Source organism: Sarcophilus harrisii, chromosome 2 (assembly GCF_902635505.1).
Source record: "Sarcophilus harrisii chromosome 2, mSarHar1.11, whole genome shotgun sequence".
NCBI classification, from domain to species: Eukaryota; Metazoa; Chordata; class Mammalia; order Dasyuromorphia; family Dasyuridae; genus Sarcophilus; species Sarcophilus harrisii.
This window is the reverse complement of record NC_045427.1, coordinates 275,527,188-275,540,447: the sequence shown is the minus strand read 5'-3', so window position 1 is coordinate 275,540,447 and position 13,260 is coordinate 275,527,188.

Genomic DNA, 13,260 nt, shown 5'->3' with positions numbered 1-13,260 from the left:
CCCTCAGTAGAAAAAGGTTCCATGATGGAAGAAACTTTTTATTTATGGCTCAATATCCCCAACATCTTGTATAGTCCTTGATATAAAGTGGTTATTTAATAGTTGCTCATTCAATTTTATCTGTTTACCACTGTCAAGAGTCTATTACATTCTAATTCTTTTCTCTAATTATATTAGTTGTGCAATAATACTACATACAGCTGGGAACATTTACCTATGCTAAAGTGAGCAAAAGTTGATTATTTTCCCTATTCTGGTACATTTATGGAATCATGCTGCTTTTTTCCTTGATTTCCTCTATTCCTTAGTGCCTTGCTTCCTGGTACCATCATCATCATCATCATCATCATCATCATCATCATCATATAATGATGATGATGATGATGATGATGATAAAAGGGGAAGGAAAGGAAAAGTGTTTATATAATGCTTTAAAATTTACAAATTGTTTTCAACATATTATTTCATTTGATCCTCACAACAAACCTGTGGGTTAAATACTAATATATCCCCTACTTTACAGAAAAGAAAACTGAAGGTAAGAAAGGGGGTGTAACTTATCCAGGATCAAAGAGATAGAAATTGTCTTATGTAGGATGTGAATTCAATTCTTTCTAATTCTAAGTGAAACCCTATCCAATGTGACATCTTTTTTCATTTTACCTTTGCTTGATAACATTGCTATTGAGCCTTGTCCAAAAATTCCCTTTTATGGAATTGTAGCAAGTGCCCCCATTTTCACTTGCCTTATTGCTGTCCTTTGTTCCAACAATAAATAAACATCGTGTTGAAAGAAGCATCAACATATACATATTTTTTCTCTCACCTTCCAGGTTTACATTTCACAGGAGTTTTCTCAAAAGGGATTTCTGATCACTTGTAACTTTCTCTGAGGAGACAGATTATGTCATTCAGGAAATCTATGAGAAGCACCCTTGGCTAGTAGTTGATTTAATGATTGTTATCAGAAGCAACTAAACCCCTAAGCTTTCTGCCTTCCTAGAATTTGATAAATATTTTAAATTTATTTTAACTACATCACTGATTGAAATTTATATATTTATTACATTTGCAACAGTTTCACTGTTGTGATATTATTAACAACTACTCTTGTTAGTATGGGCATGAAAACTAATAGTTTCAGCCATTGGATCCAGAGGAAGAAGTCAGTCATAAAAAAGAACGTGGGAACCTGAATTAGTAGTCATGACCAAGAAGAAAAAATTAGTTTTTGCTTGTTTGTTTGCCTTGTATTTAAAGTTTCTAAGAGATGAAGGAAATAATCAAAAATTAAAGTAGTGTTTAATGAAACTACATGACCCATGAAAATGTAGCTTGAGCAAATAATATGTTACACATTTTTCATGTTTAATATAGCCAGCAGATTGACATTGTATTTAAATTCTTAAATGACACTAATACATCTCTGAACAAGCTTCTGTGAACAAACTTCAATTGTGGACAGTTTCAGGTTGCCATCAGTTTCACTTAGACAACAAATAACTATGTGTGAATGACTAAGGACATAGTTCAGCTGGCCTCATAAAGCCTAGAAGGGCTAGAACTATGTTTGATATAAAACATTTATTCATTCACTAAGTGAAGGTCCCATACAGCTTCAGTAATTAATAAATATTTAAGATTGAGTTGTCCATAAAAGTATCATGAATGATTTTGTCTAATGAATTGCCAAAATTTAGATTCATGGAGTCTAAAACTATGAATCTATTAACCTAACAATACTCAAGAAAAAAAAAAGAAAGAAACTAGATCTTTGGGGTATTATTTTTTCTTTAGTTAAGCATGTTAATATCTAACTATCATAATTCTTTCTTTGTCTATTTTCACATCACATTAATTTCTAAATTAATTGTTGTCTTCTTAAATATTTATCCTTTATATTGAAAGAATTTTAAGAGGAAAACATTTAGTAAAACTACCTAACATATTAACTGAATCCAAAGTTCTACCTCCCTAGTTCCTTGTCTCTTCAAAGAGAAGAGGGATATACATTTTCTCTTGTTTAGAATTGTTTCATCATTGTAATGATAGCATTATATTCTGTGTGTTTTCTTCCTTCTTATTTCTACTATTGTTTCCATTTACAAAAACAAAGTCACTAGGCACAAATTATTTTGTTATTTTATTTTGTATCAATTCAGTATGGTTTTCTTATATTTCTAAATATATTTCAGAGGCATCATTTTTTTTTATGGCAAAATAGATTCATATACCATGTTTTTTGTTTTTGTTTTTTCTTTACATTTTCCCAAATGTGGGGTATGTAGATCATTTCCAGTTGCTACTAAAATAATGCAATAAATTTTGTGTTAAGTATGGAACTTTTTGTGTATGCCCAAAAGTGGGACACTTAAGTGAAATATTTTACTTTCTTCCACATTACTTTCCAGTTCTGTTAAACCAAAGTGTTGTTTCACTATTAGTAGTATGCTACCAATTCCCTTTCTAAGGACTCACATAACAGAATTCATTCTGGAACACTGTCTAGGATCTATAACAAGTTCATCAGTCTATAATTTTTTAAAAACTATTTTCCCTTTTAGAATGACATTGTATTTATCAGTCTCCAGTCTTCTGGAACATCTCTAATGCTATATGCTTCCTCAAAGATAACAAATAGCAATTCAGGGATTACATATCAGAGATGTTTCACCACTCTGGAATGTACTTTATTCTCACTGGAAGACTTAAATTTATTAAGAGTCACTATTGAGCCCTTATATCTTCACCTAACCTGGGATACAATTCGTTATTTTAATCTCGTAACATTTCTCCTTAGATAACCTAAGCAGAGTATTTATTCTTATTCACTTTTAAAATACATTTTAAATTTCATTCCTGTTTTTGTTTTCAGAATTTAAAAAAAATTCTTCAAAAATCATAATTTAAAGATCATATGTCATTTGGGGCATTTTTCCTTAGTGATGTGTCTTTTCCATCTTTTGTGCATGCTTTTTTGAATCTGAGGTCACAAGAGATCCACATGAACTCTTCAGACTTTCCCCAGTACCACTCACATACCACTCACATACACATATACATATTTTCTTCCTCATCAGGACAATTTCTGTAGAATCATGTTAATTTCCCTTTTGAGAACATCTCAGCTCTCTTGAACTTGCCTTTTGGATAATATATCTTGTTTGGCCGAGAAGATGGCCAAAAAAAGTGAAAATAAGAAGTAAAGTGGTTGACTATCTTTTAAACCACGTGCAAACTGGCTTAACCCAAAGCAAAACGGATTTTTCCTTTAAGTTTCTAAGTATCCTCAGGGAAGAATGAAACTTTGTTTAAGAGTCTTCCTGTCTTGATGCCATCTAAATTTCTAGACCAAATATGAATGTTATGGAATATTATTGTTCTGTAAGAAATGACCAGCAGGATGAATACAGAGAGGCTTGGAGAGACTTACATGAACTGATGCTAAGTGAAATGAGCAGAACCACGAGATCATTATATACTTCAACAATGATACTGTATGAAGATGTATTCTGATGGAAGTGGATTTCTTTGACAGAGACCTAATTCAGTTTCAACTGATCAATGATGGACCGAAGCAGCTACACCCAAAGAAAGAAAATTGGGAAATGAATGTAAACTGTTTGCATTTTTGTTTTTCTTCCCAGGTTATTTTTACTTTCTGAATCCAATTTTCCCTATACAACAAGAGAACTGTTTGGTTCTGCACACATATATTGTATTTAGGATACACTGCGACATATTCAACATATATAGGACTACTTGCCATTTAGGGGAGGGGAGGGAGAAAGGGAAAAATTGGAACAGAAGTGGGTGCAAGGGATAATGTTGTAAAAAAATTACCCTGGCATGGGTTCTGTCAATAAAAAGTTATTATAATAAATAAATAAATAAACTTCTAGACCAAGAAGTCAAGCCGTATTGCTCTTACAGGTGATTTTTTGAAGTGATGAAGAAAAACTTGAAACAATGAGCAGAAGTTGAAATATGCATTTTTTAGATCAAAAAACAAAAAACAGTGGGACTGTGTATATGCACATAGTTATATATTTATACATATATTCATGCAAATGAAGAAAGATGCAAGACAGATATCATATCATAAATGTTTGTTGCAATTCCAGTTTGTATGTCACTTCCTTTTTCATTAGTACCCCAAATTCAGATGTGTTATTTTTAATAGTTGAATGCCTACAATGTGCCTAGCATTATGTATAATTATAGTCTTTTATTTTGTTTTTGCAATTAACTTCTAACTATTTAAGAAATGATTATCTGCTTCTTTTTCTTTTAGCTTCTTCCTATCTTCCAAGTATTCATTAGCACCTCCTATCTCCCTGACATTAGCACATCTCTGGCTCCCTGCCATTTGCTTATTAGCACCTCCACTGGAAAGTGCACAGTAAAATGAGATAAAACTCATATTGTCTATTTTTCCTATTCTAACAGCTATGGTAAAATGTTAGAAAGACAGTCAGGTTAAAGATATTGGCTAAAATTAAATTTTGAGATCATCAATGAAAAATAATTACCCATAAGTTACATTTCAGGTATTTGAGTTCACCATATTATGGTATTTGTGGTGTTCAGTGGAGATTTACAGGAGAGTAGAAAGTAGGGAAAAGGATATCAAGTTCTGTAAATCATTCTATGTGAGTTTTCTTTAAAATGACTCAGAATATTGCAAAATACCAATGAAATTAAATACCAGAAATATCCTCCCCATCCTCCCAGGCTAATACTTCAAGTGATCATATGTGGTACCATTTTATTCAGATGTGAAATTTTCTTTACACTTCTGAGGTGCATAGATATTCCTATTACCATGCAGAATCTTATTTCCATTGCAGTAGAGAATAAATGAGTGTCAGTCACCATCAGGAAGAATATCTATTTGATAGAATGGTGGGTAAGCACTATTTTCATGAGGGACAATGTGGCATGTCCATTAAACTTTTTAAAATGAAGAATTCATCTATGCAGAATATATGATGTACAGTCCTGCCTAGAGGTAAAGATTGCTGGAGTTTATGACTCTATGTTTTATTTAATATTTAGTATCCTATGGCTTCTGTGCCTCAATGTGTATATAAGATATCTAGGTATTTGCTACTATGGCATGTGTATATGCATATAGAAAGGGTAAAAATCACATATGTTTATCTTTTTGCATTCTTAGAAGAAGTAAATCTCACCAATAAATGAATACAAGAAATAAGTGATTCTATTATCCCTATGATTAGTAAAGTGAGACCCATGTATCAGATAAGAAAATATTACAATCTCCAAGTCACACTCAAAACTACATCAAAGTAAGGAAATGATCATTTCTTTATTTCTTTTCCTTCCTTCCCCCTTCCTTTTTACTCCCTGATCCTCTCCCTCTCCCTCTCCTTTGCCCTTCTCCGTTTCACTTAATCTCCTTCCCTCTCACCTTTTTATTTCCTTCCCCCTCTCCCTTCCCTTTCCTCCTTCACTTCCTCTCTCTCTCTCTCTCTCTCTCTCTGTCTCTCTCTCTCTCTCTTTCTCTCTCTGTCTCTCTCTGTCTCCCTCTGTCTCTCTCTGTTTCCCTTTCCCTCTGTGTGTGTCTTTGTCTCTGTGTGTGTGTGTGTGTCTGTCTGTCTCTGTCTCTTTCTCTTCTCTCTCTGTTTCTCTATCTCTGTGTGTGTCTCTTCCTCTCTGTGTCTCTCTCTGTATCTCTCTCTGTGTCTCTCTCTCTTTCTCTGCATGTGTCTCTCTCCCTCTTTTCCATTTCAAATTTAAAAGAATATTTTTATTCTTTGGAACTGTAAGGTCGCCATCTGGTGGCCTGAAGGCCTTTGGTAATCTGATTTTCCTAATAATAAAAATTGTGTGGGGTCCTAGAGGTATGAGTCTACATTAAAATAGAGCTTCATATTCTTTCTGATTACATTTTTACTTTGTGTAAAAAAAATATCATTTGCTCCCAAAGGCAATGGGCATTAATATACCTTCTAGAAAATATATAGGGATTGGATTTTCTCACATGAAGAGGGTAAACCAAACTGATACCTGTCAAACAAAATGTAACAAAATTAGTGCAGAAGTTTATGAGAAATAACATTAAAACACAGATCTCTGAACTTGTTTGAGAATAGAATAGATGTATTCTCATGAAAGTATCCTCAATACCAAAGAGGAGAGGAGATCGCAATCATAGAATGTGCATACTTACAGAATATTTTACTTGCTCTGATCTTTTATAGTTATAAAAACAGAGTGAAGCTTTTCTGTTAGCAATATTGTTAAATTTCAGTATGATATTAACTAAACTACTGAAATATCTGCTATATTCATAGACTTGTTAGAACTTTCCCCAATGGGAGTAGATTTAGCAACCTGAAAATACTTGTAATTGTGCATGGATGACAAGCTTGAAACTGTGTGTAGTTCTATTAGATTACAAGTTTGAATTTCAGACAGAAGAATCATGACCAAGATTGGGTGGGATTGACAAATAAAAAAAATCTACCTAGGATATCTTCTTTTTGGTAGGAAGAGATTTTGGAAAACAAATGATATTTATTCAGCCAAATAACAAGAAATTTAGTTGTTTAAAAACATTTTATATATAGCAAATCATCTAAGGACAATAATTTTTGGGAAAAAATATCTTGTTAAAACAAGTTGGGAATATATATAGGAAAAAAAAATACCCTGCAGACGAGTATTTCATCTTTTAGTAGTGATTTAGTTGTGGCAATATTTTTACATTAATTGCATGCCTGTTTTAGTACCCCAAATGCCTTGAGTACTGTCGCTTTAGAAAAGTCTACTTTTATACATGCTTAGAGTTTGCCAGAAATATAAAGTAAATGAGATGATAATAATTTCTCAGGGTTTTGTGATGTTGTACTAGTACATAGTCATTTCATTACAACAACCCTGTCAGATACACAGTGCAAAGTGTGTTATTCCTCATTTTATAAACAAGGAAACTGAGCCTGATTGAAATATGCCTTGAGAAATTTAACTCATTCCTTTAGGAGAAAAATATTCACTTGGACAGATCAAGTCTTCCCACTTTAGGGGATTTCATTCTTTTGGTAACAATTGATTAATATTCATTCTCAACTTAAATTGCCTACCTTTGAACTTCCAGATGGGAAAAGAAACAATAACTGTTTCTTTTTCTTTTTCCTGGATGGGGTAAGGGGCGTTACAACATCCATTAGATGGTATATATTATATACAATATAAGAATGATCTTTGGAAATTATAGAATCATAAACTAAATTCACATGTCTGAAAACATCATTAGAAAGAACAGCTAGATAAAATGCCAGCAATCCTTCATATTGCTTGGTAGCCCTAATGACTTATGCATATCAAAATAATGCCCAAGCAGCTTTTCATTTACTGAGGCCCTTGTTTACATGTGCAGAGTAACAAATGAGCTACAATATATCATTACTTCTGTGATCATTTTGATTTTTGCTATCCATAACAATCACACTCTGAATTTTAATTTCTAGATTTTTCTCTGCATAAATATTCCTCTTTCTCCAAGCAAACAATTTTATTTTCCTCTTCCTCAGTTTTGAAAATGTGTCTGCTTTAATGTTGGGCTTTGTTCTACAATGGCACAACTTTTGACTGCCTATTGATTTTTCAGATGTCAAACTAGAATCTACTTGAAGCATCGTATTCTGTGTATGGCCCAGGAAATCAAAATAATAGCTCAAATAGAATTATGCAGCAAGAAAATTGCATTACCATCCCTGTAACCAATTTTGAACAATGAAAATTGAATATGTCCAAAAATGTTTTGATGTTGTGATAGTATAGTCCCAAGTCAGGGCGCAGCAATTTTACTTTGAAGAATTCTAAGTCAGTCAGAAGAACAAAAAAATGAAATGACACAAAATCAAAACCAAAACCCTTTTTACAAAAATGGACTTGAACTTCTTCAAGTTTGGGCATAATTAAATATTTCAGTGGGCTATAAATATTCCTTCACCTGATACTTATTTGTGTTTTTTAGAATCTGAGCACACTCTGTTTGTATTGGAATCAAAAACTACAGAGCAAGAGATTGCTGAGGAAATGAATTGTGTACAAATAAAACACAAATAAACTAAGTGCTATCTAAAAGTATAATGAACTGTTGATTAATAATACATTAGCAGTTAACACTGAAATCAAATTAGTCATCTGAAGAAGTTTGCATATATGTTTCCCCGTTGTCATTGATGGTGCAGTAATAGGTTTTAAAGCAAGTGTGCCTGTACGATGAGTTCATTTGGCATTCAGTGTAATGGCACTGATAATAACAAACTCATTTGGTTTCCATTATATAAGCATTAGATAATGGATACCTATATTAGAGTATTACTGCCATAGTAGTGCTTATTTCTGTCTTCATTTGTATAAAGCTCTAAATCTTTAAAGTTGAGCTTTTATGCAAATTGGTGACATTTATATCTTTGAATCTTGACTAATTTTATGGAAGCAAACATCCCATTATTGTTAGAGTTGTTTTCCATCCCAAGACTTGCAACATTTCAGATTTGCTAAGAGTTGCTTTATGACTACTATCCTAGTTGATGATTCTCATATTTCCCCTTTTAAAATTATCTTTATTTTTGTAAACAGAATTTCATAATATCATCTTGAAAAACAATGTTATATCAGGTTCTTCAAAAATCAGCCTATTGAATACTCAGTGTTACTGCAGTTTCTTATTGATATTTATTCATTTTGTTTGACTTTCTTGCCAAGGAAAGATAAATTTAATCCAGAAATAAAATTAAAATATATGGTGACAGAAAAATGAGTATTAACCTTCTGTTTGAGAAAGCTATAGTTATACATACTAGCAATCGTATTGTAGAAAATAGTTGGGTGTTCTCTTTACAATGTAATATTTCTAGGATGTCTACCTGAGAAGAGGTCTACAATGACATTCTTTACCAAATTACTTCTGACTTCTTATTCCTTTGCTTTGTACAAAAATAGTCTATATTACCACTGTCTTTTCAGAATTAAGCAAAATTATATCAGAAGTTAATTTCACATTTCAAAAGACTGATAAAGCAACTCACTCTAGCACATTAAGTGAGTTTCTTTATAAAGAAAAATGTTTGGATTATGGTATAGGTTTTTCTTTACATTTACATTTACCTTATAAATAATATTAACATACACAAAGTAAAGAGTTAATATCTACTAGATGAAAAAAATATACATATTATTTTATGGCATCTTCCTTTATAATTGGTGAAAATTATTTTTTTTCTTGTTTTTTTTTATTTAATAGCCTTTTATTTACAGGATATATACATGGGTAACTTTACAGCATTAACAATTGCCAAACCTCTTGTTCCAATTTTTCACCTCTTACCCCCCCCCCCCCTCCCCTAGATGGCAGGATGACCAGTAGATGTTAAATATATTAATAATTGGTGAAAATTATAGCTCAATGGCCTAGAAAAAAAAGGTATTGATAGGAAGTTGTCTTATGCTAAGTAAATGCTAACAAGAAGAGAATGCCATATGTGTTGAAAAAGCCAATATAGCATGAAACTGTAATCAGTTATAACCCAGGAAAAAGCTTTATACAATCTAGCAGGGAAGAACCCATTAATTCATAGCTTTCTCTATTCAGTAGATATTTATTGAGTATCTTCTATGTACAAATAACTGGATTGGAAGCTACATGGCATACATAGATTAATGAGTTATGATTTTATCAGAGGTATACATTATTAATTTTTCTATATACCTACCTTACACTTGTCATGATTTAGTAACATTGATAAACTTATTTAGTAAAGCAATAGAAATAGTCAGAGAGATAGCAATATTACTGGATAGGTTCCTGTTTTATGCATGAGATTTTTTTAGTCTTAAATTTTGTGTTTACTGTTTTAGATGAAACTATTTAACTAAAAAAATTCTGAAGTCAGCAATGTTTAATGTATGAAAATAAATGGTGGTTAAATCTTCTAAAATTTCCTGTAAAATAGAAGAGTACTTCATGTACATACTCCAAAGATTTCCGAAATTGAGACCTTCCTCGGTATAAGTAAAAATGGTTGAAATGCTTGACAGTTTCATTGTAATGGAATTCGGATTGTTGCCCCCCACTCTTGCCCAGTCCAAACCTTTCCCTAGTCTTGAACCCCACAGAAATAATTAATTATGGCTCTCATTAGAACAATAACCAGGCCAGCATATTCTGTAACTACATCACCACATTTTCATATGATGATTACCACAATATATAACACAGAAATCAGCCAATAAGAAAGCAGCATCAAAAGGATACAGAATGGAATATTGGAATGCAAATTTCAATCAATCTTCCCCCCCCAATATGGCACCTGTGCAGTTCCCCTTCATTACTCTCTGTAAGTGAATCTATGTAAATTATAGTATTAATACCATAAATTAATATCAACCTCTGGGTAGACTTTTTTGTAGGCACTCTGGGTAACTGCATATAAAGGTCCATCAGGACCTTTAGGACTTTAGGACTTTAGGACTTCCCCATGTTACTTTTCTAGCATTTACTTTGAAGAATTCTAAGTCAGTCAGAAGAATAAAAAAAATGAAACGAAACAAAATCAAAACCAAAACGCTTTTTACAAAAATGACTTGAACTTCTTCAAGTTTGGGCATAATTAAATATTTCAGTGGGCTATAAATATTCCTTCAGCTGATACTTATTTTAGAATCTGAGCACAACTCTGTTTATAATGGAATCCAAAGCTACAGAGCTCCTGTTGTCTGTCACCTCACAATTTATATATGATGTAATCAGCACAATTAAATTTATAAAAATGCTTGTCTTGCTTTGCTGGGCTGCTGACTCCTTCAGGTAACTTGAGCCAGCCACTGAGTGTGTAAACTTCAATTGGATAACTTTTTTTGGGTTGGAGACTGTCTAAGCCTCAATATTTTTAGTAATATCATTACAATACATACCTGACATCTAAACATTTCAATGGATGGGTAATTTTCAGCAAACCTCATGCAAGTATTTGAATGGGTCAATGAGAATGAACTGTCATAATGTATGTAAAGCAGAGCAGAGCTTTTCTGGCTAATTCAAGTGATTCATGTTGCTGAGTCCTATAGAACTTTTGCTTTCAAATGGCAAAACAATTCTTTTATTTTTGACTTTGTGTTTCCTATTACCTAAATAAAAAATCACTAAATAGAATACTAGAAAAGTTAGATATGATAGATCTCTGGAGAAAACGAAATGGAGACAGAAAGGAGTACACTTTCTCTTCAGCAGTTCATGGAACCTATAGAAAAACAGACCATATATTAGGACATAAAAATTCAAACTCAAATGCAGTAAGGCTGAAATAATAAATTCATCCTTTTCAGACCATGATGCAATAAAAATTACATTCAACAAAAAGCCAGGGGAAAGTAGACCAAAAAATAATTGGAAACTAAATAATCTCATACTAAAGAATGATTGGGTGAAACAGCAAATCATAGACATAATTAATAACTTCACCCAAGAAAACGACAATAATGAGACATCATACCAAAATGTGTGGGATGCAGCAAAAGCGATAATAAGGGGAAATTTCATATCTCTAGAGGCCTACTTGCATAAAATAGAGAAAGAGATTTGGGCTTGCAACTAAAAATGCTAGAAAAGGAACAAATTAAAAGCCCCCAGTCAAACCCTAAACTTGAAATTCTAAAAATAAAAAGAGAGATCAATAAAATTGAAAGTAAAAAAAAAAACTATTGAATTAATTAATAAAACTAAGAGTTGGTTCTATGAAAAAACCAACAAAATAGACAAACCCTTAGTAAATCTGATTAAAAAAAGGAAAGAGGAAAATCAAATTGTTAGTCATAAAAATGAAAAGGAGAACTTGCCACTAATGAAGAGGAAATTAGAACAATGATTAAGAATTACTTTGCCCAACTTTATGGCAATAAATTTGACAACTTAAATGAAATTGAAGAATACCTTCAAAAATATAGCATGCCCAAAATTAACAGAGGAAGAAGTAGATATCCTAAACAGTCCCATTTTACAAAAAGAAATAGAACAAGCTATTAACCAACTCCCTAAGAAAAAAATCCCCAGGACCAGATAGATTTACATGTGAATTCTACCAAACATTTAAAGAACAATTAACTCCAATGCTATATTAACTATTTGAAAAAATAAGGATTGAAGGTGTCCTACCAAACCCTTTTTTATACACAGACATGGTACTGATATTAAACCAGGTAGGCTGAAAACAAGAAAGAAAATTATAGATGAATCCCCTAATGAATAATGCTAAAATCTTAAACAAAATATTATCAAAAAAGATTACAAATCATCCCCAAGATAATACACTATGACCAAGGGATTTATACCAGGAATGCAGGGCGTTAAAAGGAAAAGATTAGCATAATTGCTTATCAAAACCAAACTAACAAAAATCATATGATCATCTCAATAGATCAGAAAAGCATTTATAAAAATCCAGCATCCATTCCTAATAGAAACATATAGGAATAAATGGACTTTTTCTTAAAATAGCCAAGACATATATTTAAAAATCATTAAGCATCATATCAATGGGAAAAATTGGAACCTTTCCCAGTAAGATCTGTAATGAAGCAAAGTTGCCCACTATCACCATTATTATTCAATATTGTATTAGAAACATTAGCCTCGGCAAAAAGAGTTGAGAAAGAGATTAAAGAATTAAATTAGGCAATGAGGAAATCAAACTATTACTCTGTGCAGATGATATGATGGTATACTTAGAGAACCCTAGAGATTCTACTAAAAAGCTATTAGAAATAATTCCTTAATGGAAATTGCAGGGTATAAAATAAATCCCCATAAATCCTAGCATTTTTTAAACATACCAACAAAATCCAACAGGAAGAGATAAAAGAAATTCCATTCAAAATAACTGTTGACAGCATAAAATATTTGGGAATCTATCTCCAAAAGGAAAGTCAGGGAAATATGGAAAATTAAAAACTTTCCACAAATAAATTCAACTTAAATAACTGGAAAAATATTAAGTGTTCTTGGATAAAAGAATATAATAAAAAAAACTCCTAAACTAATCTATTTATTTGGGCATAAATCAAACTTCAAGAAAATATTTTAATGATCTAGAAAAAAATAACAACAAAATTCATATGGAATAATAAAAGGTCAAGAATCTCAAAGGAAATTAATTAAAAAAAAATCAAATAATGGTGGCCTAACACCTGATCTAAAACTATATTATAAAGCAGATCACCAAAACCCAT